The sequence below is a fragment of the Miscanthus floridulus genome, chromosome 4 (assembly GCF_019320115.1).
Source record: "Miscanthus floridulus cultivar M001 chromosome 4, ASM1932011v1, whole genome shotgun sequence".
NCBI lineage: Eukaryota > Viridiplantae > Streptophyta > Magnoliopsida > Poales > Poaceae > Miscanthus > Miscanthus floridulus.
In genome coordinates, this window is record NC_089583.1 from 15,741,346 (window position 1) to 15,752,650 (window position 11,305).

Here is an 11,305-nt window from a genome sequence, read left to right on the forward strand (position 1 = left end):
GAGTACTTGGTTTGCGAGGCTTCTTGGAGACAGGCAAGCCAGATGAAGACCCGTCCATCCGCCCCCTCTTCGGGACGCTGCGAGGTCCACGAGGGACTAGACGAGGAACATACTCTTCATATAGATCATCAGATCCGAAAGATACCCCAGGAAGGGCTGTAAAAGTTTGAGACTTACTAATTACAGAAGTACCGGCTAGATGATCCCCGGCCTCCGCCACAGCAGGGAGAACATCAAGGCGGATCGGATCAACAAAGTTCCGACCAAGCACCTACGAAAAAAGACAAAACACCAAGACAAAGAAAAACTAAGCAAGAACGGACGCACAAAGAGTACATAAAGAACTCAAATAAAAGAAAAAGGAGGATAGACAACTCACAGCTGGGGGCGGGTTGTTGGCCGAGTACTCAGGGACGGCAGGAGGAATGACGCTCACTCCTTTCAGCATTTTCTGGAGACGCTCGAGTACCTCCTCACCGGTCAGCTCAAGAGCTGGGACCATGCGCGAAGAATCCTCAGCCCCAGAATACTCAAAGCCGAGATGTCCCCGCTCTTTCAAGGGCTGAACCCGACGACGAAGAAAACTTGAGACAATACCAAAGCCGGTCAATCCTTGCTGTTTCAGTGTACTAATCCTATCAAGGAGAGGTTGGATCGCTTGAATCTCAGCGGGAGACTCAAGCTTTTTGTCCCACCGGTCGTTCGCCACAGGACCGGATCCGGAGTGGACAACAAGAGAAGGGATCAAATTGGCAGCGTAAAACCACTCGGCGCGCCAATCCTTGACAGAATCGACCAGGTCATAATCAAAAAACTTGATTTTGAGACCCTGGCGAAACTGAATCCCGCAACCGCCAAGGACACTGGTTTCCTCGCGGCGGGGTTGAGGTTTTAGGCGAAAGAAAAAACGAAAAAGAGATAGAGAAGGAGGAATCCCAAGGAAGGCTTCACAAAGATGGACAAAAACGGAAAGATGGAGAACGGCATTGGGGGTTAGATGGTTCAAACTAACCCCAAAATACCCAAGAAACTGATGAAGGAAGACAGAAGCAGGGAGACAGAGACCTGCGCGGACAAAAGAGACAAAAAGGACAATCTCACCAGGACCCAAGGGCGGAACCCGATGCTCGCCCGGAACTCTCCATTCAGCGATGACTTTGTTCTGGATCAAGCCATCACTAACGAGCTCGCGCAGCTGGTCTTCGCTGGTTGTTGGAGCCGGCCAAACCTTCTGAGCTGCCCTCATGGCCACGAACTCCTGGTTTTCGATCAAAGAAAGCGACGACTCCTCGTCCACAAAGGTCGCCTGAGATTTGCTTGCGGTCTTCTTCTTTCCCATGAATTGGCGGAAGCAACAAAGGCGCTAAGGAGGATGAAGCTAGAACGATGGAGCTCGGGCGATAACGACAATGACGGCGGCGGTTTTCTGAGAACTAGGGTTTAAAGGAAAGAGCTGGGTGACAAGGGAAAGAAGATAAAAGGTCTTTAAATAGATTTCTCAGTGATACAAACGGCCCATAAGGCCCGTTAAAGCACATCGTGGGAAAACAACGGTCCATTTACCGACGCAGCTAAAACGACGGAGGGCACGAATCCACACAACGGTACGAACCAACGGGCGGATTTCAGACTTATCCGCGCAGCAACACAGCAGGGTTATCAGATGACCACAGGAACAACTCGTTGAACCAAGAAGAAAGAAAGGGCTACCTCACGAGTAACAAAAGAACCCGGTTATGTAAGAAAGAACTCGGTAGTCCCATGAATGACAGGGATCACAACAGAAGAGTCAAAGACAACTCAGAAGACAAGATTCGTTACATTACAAGCAACTTCAAAAGTAGAAGATTACAAACCCTACAAGACCCAACGAACTCGGCACCACGAAAAGCAAAGTAGCAAAGAGGAACACGGACACGACTAGACTCTGGAACGACTACGTGTCCCAAATTGCTACTCGGAAGGACAGACCGCCATCAGCTACACTGTTTTCTTCAAAGGACGAACGCAGTGCATCCAAGGCGGAAATCGGCAGCATGGCAGGGCAACATGGAGCAGAGAAGGCCGGCGGGCATCTGTCTACCCAAGACCAATGTGATGCTGGATATGATGTTGATCTGCACCGGACGGTCTCAAGACAGGCGACGAGGATCAACCCGGAACTGCCGGATGAAGGAACGAAGCCCACATCACAAGACTTCCTCCAACTACCACCACGTACATCCTGGCACAATGCTGTCGCGGGATTAGCCTACCTCTAATCCCTATCACAAGACTTCCTCCAGCTACGACAAGACACACAGGAACTACAAAATACGCCCGGGGGCTGCTCTACTTCACAAACTACCATGTTCACAACCAAGAAGGTTTCAACAGAATGTCCAATGGATGAAAACAAGCACTCCGGGACAGTATTTATAGGCCAAAGGATCGGCGCACATGGACCAGGAGCACCAACGAAATAAGCCCAACAAAGGACACAGTGAAAAGACAGGACTCAATAATGGATGACTCAGGCGAGAAGAAACAGTACTCGAAGACGGGCATATTCGGAAGAATATACTAGCACAGTACAACCCGTGAACAAAAGGCATTTACGCTCAACCACCACAATACAACTACATCTGGCAACAGCAGACTATCAAAGAATACGCCAAGACCTCGCATCCGAGTTCTTCCTGAAACAAAAAGAACCCGGACATAAGCTCGGAGGCTACATGCCGCGAAACTACTCGGATAACGAAATAATCCAAGTCTCGGGGACTACTTCAGAACACAAATTCTTCAAACAACATAAAAGATCAAGACCCTCTAACTTTTTGTTCCAAATAGCAAGAGGATCGGGGGCTACACTCAGTGAGTGCACTTTTTCCTCGAAAAAGCGCACGTCACCAAAAGATTTCCTCAACGCAGACCACTTCAAGACATTACGACAAAAAGAACCCGGAACGATCCATATTCGAGCTCTTTTTAAAACTTCAACGAACAATCAGAGCAACTTCAAGACAAGATCCTCCAGCTCCTTGTTCCAAATAGCAAGAGGCTCGGGGGCTACAACTAGATGGATGTATTTTTTCTTCAAAAAGCACTCGCGACTCAAAGATCCCAAGAAGCGCTACAAGGTTTCACTCCAGAAAGCACTCGGATGACATTTTGTTCCTACTCAACAAGACTTGAAGGAGCAGAGCGAGACTTTCAGAGCTCAACCATGAAGTGCTCGGGGGCTTGTCGATGCGGGACCCATAGGATACCCCGCAAAGGACAGAGAAGATCTAGTCTAACTAGGATTCTTCCCCTGTAATCTTAGTAGTATAACTATTAAGCAATCCTACTAGGATATCTCATTATAAACCGACTAGGACTCTGGCCTCCTGACTATATAAAGGAGGGCAGGGCTCCTAAGACAGAGAGAACAATTGTACAACACAACACTTGAGAATCAATCCAACGCAAAGGCTAAGGCCGACTGGACGTAAGGTTATTACTCGATCTACGATCGAGGGCCTGAACCAGGATAAATCGACTGTGTCTTGCATTAACCATCGTGTTCGGCATACGCCGAAGCCCGAACATACTGCCCCGGGTACCCCCGTGGCAGGCTATCGGTGATAAAACATCGACAAGAACACAGATTAGAACTTAGGGCAAAACCAAAATGTCACTGCGATACAGGAGGTAGTATTTGCTAAGTTCCTCCAGACTTCAGTAGAAAAAAAAGCCATCCTACATATCCCACAGTTGTAACTTGTCATTGGAAAGTATGAAATTTGTTTAGCCAAAGCCCCTGCAGATTACAAGATGTCCTTCCTGTCAAAATGCTTTACACTACTAGCCTACTAGTAAGAAAAGATCAAGGAAAAAAGAAAGAAAAATATTGCTAACATAACATACATTCAAATCAATAGGAGGCGGCTGATGTGATTTCCCCAGATTCTTAGAAGGGCTGCTGATGTGATTTCCCCATATTCAAATCAAGGAAAAAAGAAAGAAAAATATTGCTAACATAACAAGGTAGCATAACCAAGATAGCATTCTAAATGTATATAGCACTTTTATTCTAGAGGTAGCATAATTCAGTTGCCAATTACGCTCCAAGGATTAGTATAATAGGAAATCATTTTGGATGAGCAAATGCAAATTAAACCACAAATATTTTTTATATAAACCTAAAGCTGATTCTATGTGTAAGTAGCTAGCCTTCCAGATTTCTCAATACAACCTTGAGAGACATCTCATCAAGCAATTTACACCGCACTACATCTTACAGTCTCCATGCAGTGCAGATATTTGTGTCAATATAGATATAGCAATGTTGAGAAAAAACAAGGACATATAGAGAAGCTGTAGGTGAAAAAAATGAGGAATTGACCAAGATTGTAGCATCACTTAAAATTAGTTTGCTATTGAGTGCGCGTGAATCCAATCTATGGGTACAGAAGTGCCAGTTATTAGTAAGAATACAGAACATCTGTAACTAAGTTGACAAAAAGTGAGATTGTGTCTACAATGGATGCAAGGTAAAACAGATAGGATCAACCATGGCAACAAAAAGGGGAGGGGCACCGGCGGGGGAGAAGAAGGGGGAGGGGAGGGCCGCCGCCACCACCACGCCCCGCCGCCGGCCACGACCACCGCCGCCGCAGCCACTCGCCGGATCCGGGAGAGGGAGGGCCGGATCCGGCCGGGTGAAGAAGGGGGAGGGGAGGGGCACCCGCCGGGGAAGAAGAAGGGGGAGGGGAGGGGCGCTGGCGGGGGAGAAGAAGGGGGAGGGTGCGGATCTGCTCAGTCGGCGACGGCGGCGACGGATCCGGATGCGCTGCTCGGGTGAAGGGTGAAGAGGGAGACGGATCCGGCGTCGAGGGTGAAGGAAAGGGGCCGCGCCCGCCGGGTCGATGAAGAGGGAGAGGGAGGAGGGGAGGAGCGGCGGCGCTGCTCGAGGAGGGGAGGAGCCCCCGCGCTGAGTCGCAGAGGGAGGGGCACGGCGCTGAAAGGAGAGAGTGAGGGAGGGGGCATGGTCTACTGCGTGCGTGAGAGGGTGTTTGGGGGCGCGGCGGCCGGCGGGTTAGGGTTTGGATTTTTCTGTGCGTGCACATTTTTTTTCCGTGCGTTTTTAAAGAACCAACAGAATAAATTGTATTTTTCTGTGAGTGCTGATTTTTTCCGTGTGTATATTGTCACGCACAGAAAAATCATATAATTTTTCTGTGGGTTTTTGTATTTTTCTGTCGGTATATTTTGGAACCGACAGAAAAATCATAATTTTTCTATGCGTGCCGAAAAAAATGCACAGAAAAATTCATCACCCACAGAAAAAAGCGAGATTCCAGTAGTGTAAGCTGGGGACTCCTTAGCGTACCGATTCTTCGCCGCCGACCAGTTGGTTGGGCTGCTCGGTGCATGATTATTCACCAACCAACTGGTTGGATTGTTCGTCATTTCATCGTCAGCTACGCTGGGGCTCGTCAGCTAAGCTGGGGACTCCTCGGTGTTCCGATTCTTCACCGCCGACCAGTTGGTTGGGCTGCTCGGTGCATGATTCTTCACTAGCCAACCGGTCGGATTGTCCATCGCTTCATCGTTAGCTACGCTGGGGCTCGCCAGCTAAGCTGGGGACTCCTCGACATATCGATTCTTCGCCGCCGACCAATTGGTTGGGCTGTTCGGTGCACGATTCTTCACCAACCAACTGGTCGGATTATCCGTCGCTTCATCGTCAGCTACACTGGGGCTCGCCAGCTAAGTTGGGGACTCCTCGGCATACCGATTCTTCTCTGCCGACCAGTCGGTTGGGCTGCTTGGTGCATGATTTTTCGCCAACCAACTAGTCGGATTGTCCGTCGCTTCATCATCAGCTACGCTGGGGCTCACCAGCTAAGCTGGGACTCCTTGGCGTACCGATTCTTCACCGCCGACCAGTTGGTTGGGCTGCTCAGTGCACGATTATTCATCAACCAACTGGTTGGATTGTCTGTCGCTTCATCGTCAGCTACGCTGAGGCTCGCTAGCTAAGCTGGGGAGTCCTCAGTGTTCCGATTCTTCACCACCGACCAGTTGGTTGGGCTGCTCGGTGCACGATTCTTCACCAGCCAACTGGTCGGATTGTCCATCGCTTCATCATCAGCTACGCTGGGGCTTGCCAGCTAAGCTAGGGACTCCTCGGCATACTGATTCTTTGCCGCCGACCAGTTGGTTGGGTTGTTCGGTGCACGATTCTTCACCAACCAACTGGTTGGATTGTCCGTCGCTTCATCGTCAGCTACACTGGGGACTCCTCGGCGTACCGATTCTTCTCCGCCGACCAGTCGGTTGGGCTGCTTGGTGCACGATTCTTCGCCAACCAACTAGTCAGATTGTCCGTCGCTTTATCATCAGCTACGCTGGGCTCGCCAGCTAAGCTGGGGACTCCTCGGCGTGCTGATTCTTCACCACCGACTAGTTGGTTGGGCTGCTCGGTGCACGATTCTTCACCAACCAACTGGTTGGATTGTCCTTCGCTTCATCGTTAGCTACGTTGGGGCTTGCTTGCTAAGCTGGGGACTCCTCGGCGTTTTGATTCTTCGTGCAAGCGTCACCAGCTAAGCTAGGGACTCTCTTGGTGGTCGGATCTTGCTACGTCTCATCAATGTGCTATCAACTTGCTCCATGTTGTTCGGATCAGGGTACTGATCTTGGGTAGCACATCTGGGGTCTTGATATGCACATGACAGATGACATTGGCAAGCTTTTAGGCTTATTTTCTTTGACCCTGCTACAAGATTCATTCTTCATCTTCCAGCAGGCTCGAGGACTAAGTGGCTATACTTCATCTGACGATGAATGTAGTGTTTATTTCTTGATTTACCCTCCTTATTGACGGAGTCTAAATGGCTACACTTCTCCTAAGTGGAAGAATTTTCAAATTTTATCTTGAGCTTCTTATATCCTTCTGGCAAGCCTTACTTGGCTAAGTTCGAGGTCTCCTAACCAGTTAAATTGGTCGGCATTGATTTTCACCGTCCAGGTCACCAGTTAAACTGGTCAGCTTTGATTTTCACCGCCCAGGTCGTCAGTTAAACTGGTTGGTTTCGACTTCCACTGCTCGGATCACCAGTTAAACTGATCGACTTCACATCAAACTGCTCGAACTTGTTCAAGACAACGTTGCTCAAAGGATACAAGGTGCTCGAGGACTAGCTGTGGGGGATATACCCCCCGGTATCCATAAGACAAGACATAGGCCGCGCCCCAAAGGTGGTCCAGCCCACAAGATCAAGGCGTGCATCGCAAGACTACATGAAGATGTGATTTATTGTATAATACCAAATATGATATTTTCCTTGTAACCCTACCCCTCCAGAGTATATAAGGAGAGGCAGGGATCCCCTAGACCATATATCGAATCTGATATACAATCAATATAAATCAACAGAGCATAGAATGTAGGGTTTTACGTCACATTGATGGCCTAAACCTGTATAAATCTTGTGTCTTGTGTCTCTGTTATCATCTAGTTCCTGATCATGTGCATCTCTACCAATCAATCTACCTTTATGGGATACCCCTCGAAGGTCTGCCGAGCATCTTTTGTCGACAGAGTTATACAGTAGCATCTAGAAAAAAATCATAAAATTAAAATAAAGCATAATAAAACTAAAAAAATCATAAAACTAACGTCATGGTTCCTTTTCAGCTTTAAGACAGCCTTCGTATTTAGGATAGGTACAAGTACAACCAAGGAATTCCAGCAATTCACTGAGCATTTTTTATAAGCATTGACGACAAACATTTGGTAGAGTCTAGAGATGCAACAAATTAACCCAATATATTCCAAACAAGAAAAAAACATTTGATTTTCTTTGTCAATATCCGTGCCATACTCCCTCCACCACTAATCTCCACAATCACATCAGTGCCATACTCCCTCCGTCACTAAAGCATATCAATCCACATTTGCTTTGCTTTGTCGATATCAAATTTCCTTGCTTTCAGAAATCTCTAGAGCATATTTAGCTGGATTTATGTAGCTCAGCATCATATGATAGTCATCATGTCTTGCAGGCAACAACTCATCAAAGAGTAGTGCTTGTCTAAATGCTTCAACAGCTCCTCTAGATCGTGCACGTACTTGGTCTCCTGTTTGATTTACCTCCCTAAATTATTCCAAGAGGTTGGTATATCACAAATGTTCTCAAACATTTAAATCAACTAATGTAAAGTACAATGTAAACCATTTATTCTGCCATCATTTTAGCAAGCCAATCATTTACACATAAATATGTGAAATCGAGCAGCATCAGATGCTTACTATCAGTGGAATCAAGAAATGCAGACAACATGTAGTAATTTAGTAGGGCAGCTATGATAAAACCTGATGATCCAAAACTGTAGCAACATATATAACAAACTACAAAAGACAGAGAACAATGTATGAAACCCACACTCACATCATTGTACTATGGCTTTGCTTTCCTCTTCTGACCATAGCCTTTCTTCTTTCCTTCTACATGTAGAAATTAGTTGCTCCAATTTCAGTTGAACTTTCCCATATTCTATTTCTGAATCAAAGATCTTGGTTGCCCTTTACCTACATAAGGTTGTAGTTGATGCGATCTTCACTTCTTATCCGCAGTTTCCTGACATTTTTAGATAGAATATGCTTCTAAAAGAACTGTTAAATCAAAACTATAATCTAGACTAGAGGAACATAGAACATGTTGTCGCCTGTGATTGTTCTCCATTGATAAAAAAATCAGTTTCTATGAATACTCAAATGACAATCAGCTCACAAAATTTAGATCTGCAACTTAGTCCTCTAATGCATACATTTGAAAAGGAAAACCGACCATAATTCCTACCTGAAGCTTGTCATTTTCTTTTGACATCACCTTGCAACCTCTCTGCAAAGCTCGCATCTCTTGCACACATAGCCAAACAAGAACAAACTGCAGTCAATAGAGTATATAATTTGGCTTCAGAACTTGAGTATATATCCAGCTTTATTTAACCAAATCGCAATCACACATTAGCAAAGCAAGATCGTGACCATGACTTGTTTAAAAAATAATGACCACTGAAGTGTTGAACCTGAGTTGCTATCAAGATTTCCAGAACTGCTAGATTTTTTAAGGAAGTTGAGAAGTCACTGCTACATATTCAGAGAGTTAATTGTTGAACATTTACATAGTCAATGCATAGGAAATGCACCGCTTTTCTACTTACCTACACAAAAATCAGTAGCAACAACATCATTTGCAAATTTTATTCTTCTATTATATCCAGCCCTCTCTATTGCCTTTTTGAAATGGATCTTCAACTTTCTGCAAACAAAAGAAAATCTGAAGTGGAACTTGAATTTTCTTAACAATTCATTTACTTGAAGACCCTATCTTACCAATTCATTTATTGGAACAAACAAAAGCCAGGTTTCAGTAGTAACATTTCTAAGGTGAAATGATTACGGACAGTATGATAGCTTACCATTTCTGTAATCACAGTGGGGGCAGTAGGATAGTTTGCATTTCTCCCTCACTTTTTTCAAAGTCAAGGTGATTTGGGTACTGTCACCATCCTGCTGCAAATGTTGTGAAAGCAGAGGCAAATCTTTTCAAGATTAAGAAATTGGAAAGTGTAGATTGATGTTTCTCCATGACGAAGATAGATGATCTATACGTAGTGGGTCTTTATGAGCAAAAATGAAATTGCTAACAGCGGGGTCACTTGATTGGAATGGAGAGTGCACCTCTACAACGTCAGGTCTGATGCATATCTGTTTGAGGTCTGCAATCTTCATCCTTCACTCTAGCTTCTTCTTATTGGACAGACCTCCATCCTTCTTCTTATCGGCCTTCTCCGGCATGTACTCTACCTCCACCTCCGCCCCCATTTTTCACACCAATTCTCATCCTCGACAGGCAGTGCTAGGCACTTTGTGGCGGAGTCAACATATATTGGGGGGAATAAGCCATGTGTTTGCACGGGATCCATACGGCAAAATTCCCAAACTGCAAATGCAGAAAAGGTTATTCTCACCGAGAGTTCTCGAACTACATCATTCAATTTAATATTCAGTACAATAAAATAAAAAACAATGGCAAAGCATATTCACTATTATAACCTTGTTGTGACCCACAAGACCTTTCATAAAAAAATGCATGATAACAACCAGTCATATAATTTATCAGACTGCAGGTTTTTGCATGGAATCCATATGGCAAAATTCCCAAACTGCAGGTTGTAACTCAATTGTTTCCCTCCTTTTTTGCCTGTCTTTTCTTTTTTTTGGTTTCATAAGCTGTTCTTGTACCAGTACAAATAAAAACATGAAGTAAAGAGAAGTAAGCACAGAAGATAATGAAGATTTAAGGTTACTAACATTAGCAAACGCATTGCTGAGTTGTTATAGCAGGTCCACCAGGGAGTGGCTAACGTTGTGTGGCTTCCTTGCCAAGTAGAAACTGAAGCAACAACTTGCAGAAGCTTCCCATTGCAAACCTTCACCTGGGCACAGACGAACTCCTTCATTAGGCGTATGCTCATACCCACACGTCTAAATCGGTTGTTGCAAGTTTGCAATTCAACTCAAAAGTGCAAATCAAATTGATTGGCTATCGTACCACTGTGAATGAACTCTAATTTTGCTAGTGCATTCAAGTGTGTGCATGAGAACTCACCTCGATTTCCAAGTAATCGCCTTCCTGAGAAGCACCATTCGCCTCTTTCCTCATGATAACGGCAGAAACGACGCACGCACCTCGCCGCCGCCACCACACAAGCCTCCGCCTGCAACGCCGCACACGGATCCGCCGCCGCAGCCACGCTTGACTCAGCTAAAACACTAAGGGCTCTGGTGAACCCGGTCTGCATTCCTTCCTCATCACAGATACAACGCGAAACCCTCAAAATCCTCACCCCCGCAAAACCACGTAGAAAACCACAAGCAGAAATCGACCTCACACAACCACCTGAACCACATCGGCGGAGATCACCCACCGCGCGGAATTCCACAACTGGGACCCGCACCGGAGCTCACCTGGGGCGGATCTGGACGAAATCACGAGCGCGGGGCGCCTTTCGAACGCCCGCCGTGCTCCCTCTAGCTCTGCCGCCGCAGAGGCGTAACGTGCAACCACACGCTCAGCCCTGGCATCGACGGCGGCGCGCCACGCCTCGGCGAGCTTCGTGTTCATCGGCGCGCCGCGGGCCGGGAGATCCTCTGTGAGCAGGCCGTGTGATTAGCTTGGAGCGTTGAATCGTGGTTGGCTTCGAGCGTTGAATCGCGGTCGCGGAGTGTGAGGAGGGCGCGGGGGTGCGGGGGTGCGGGGGTGAG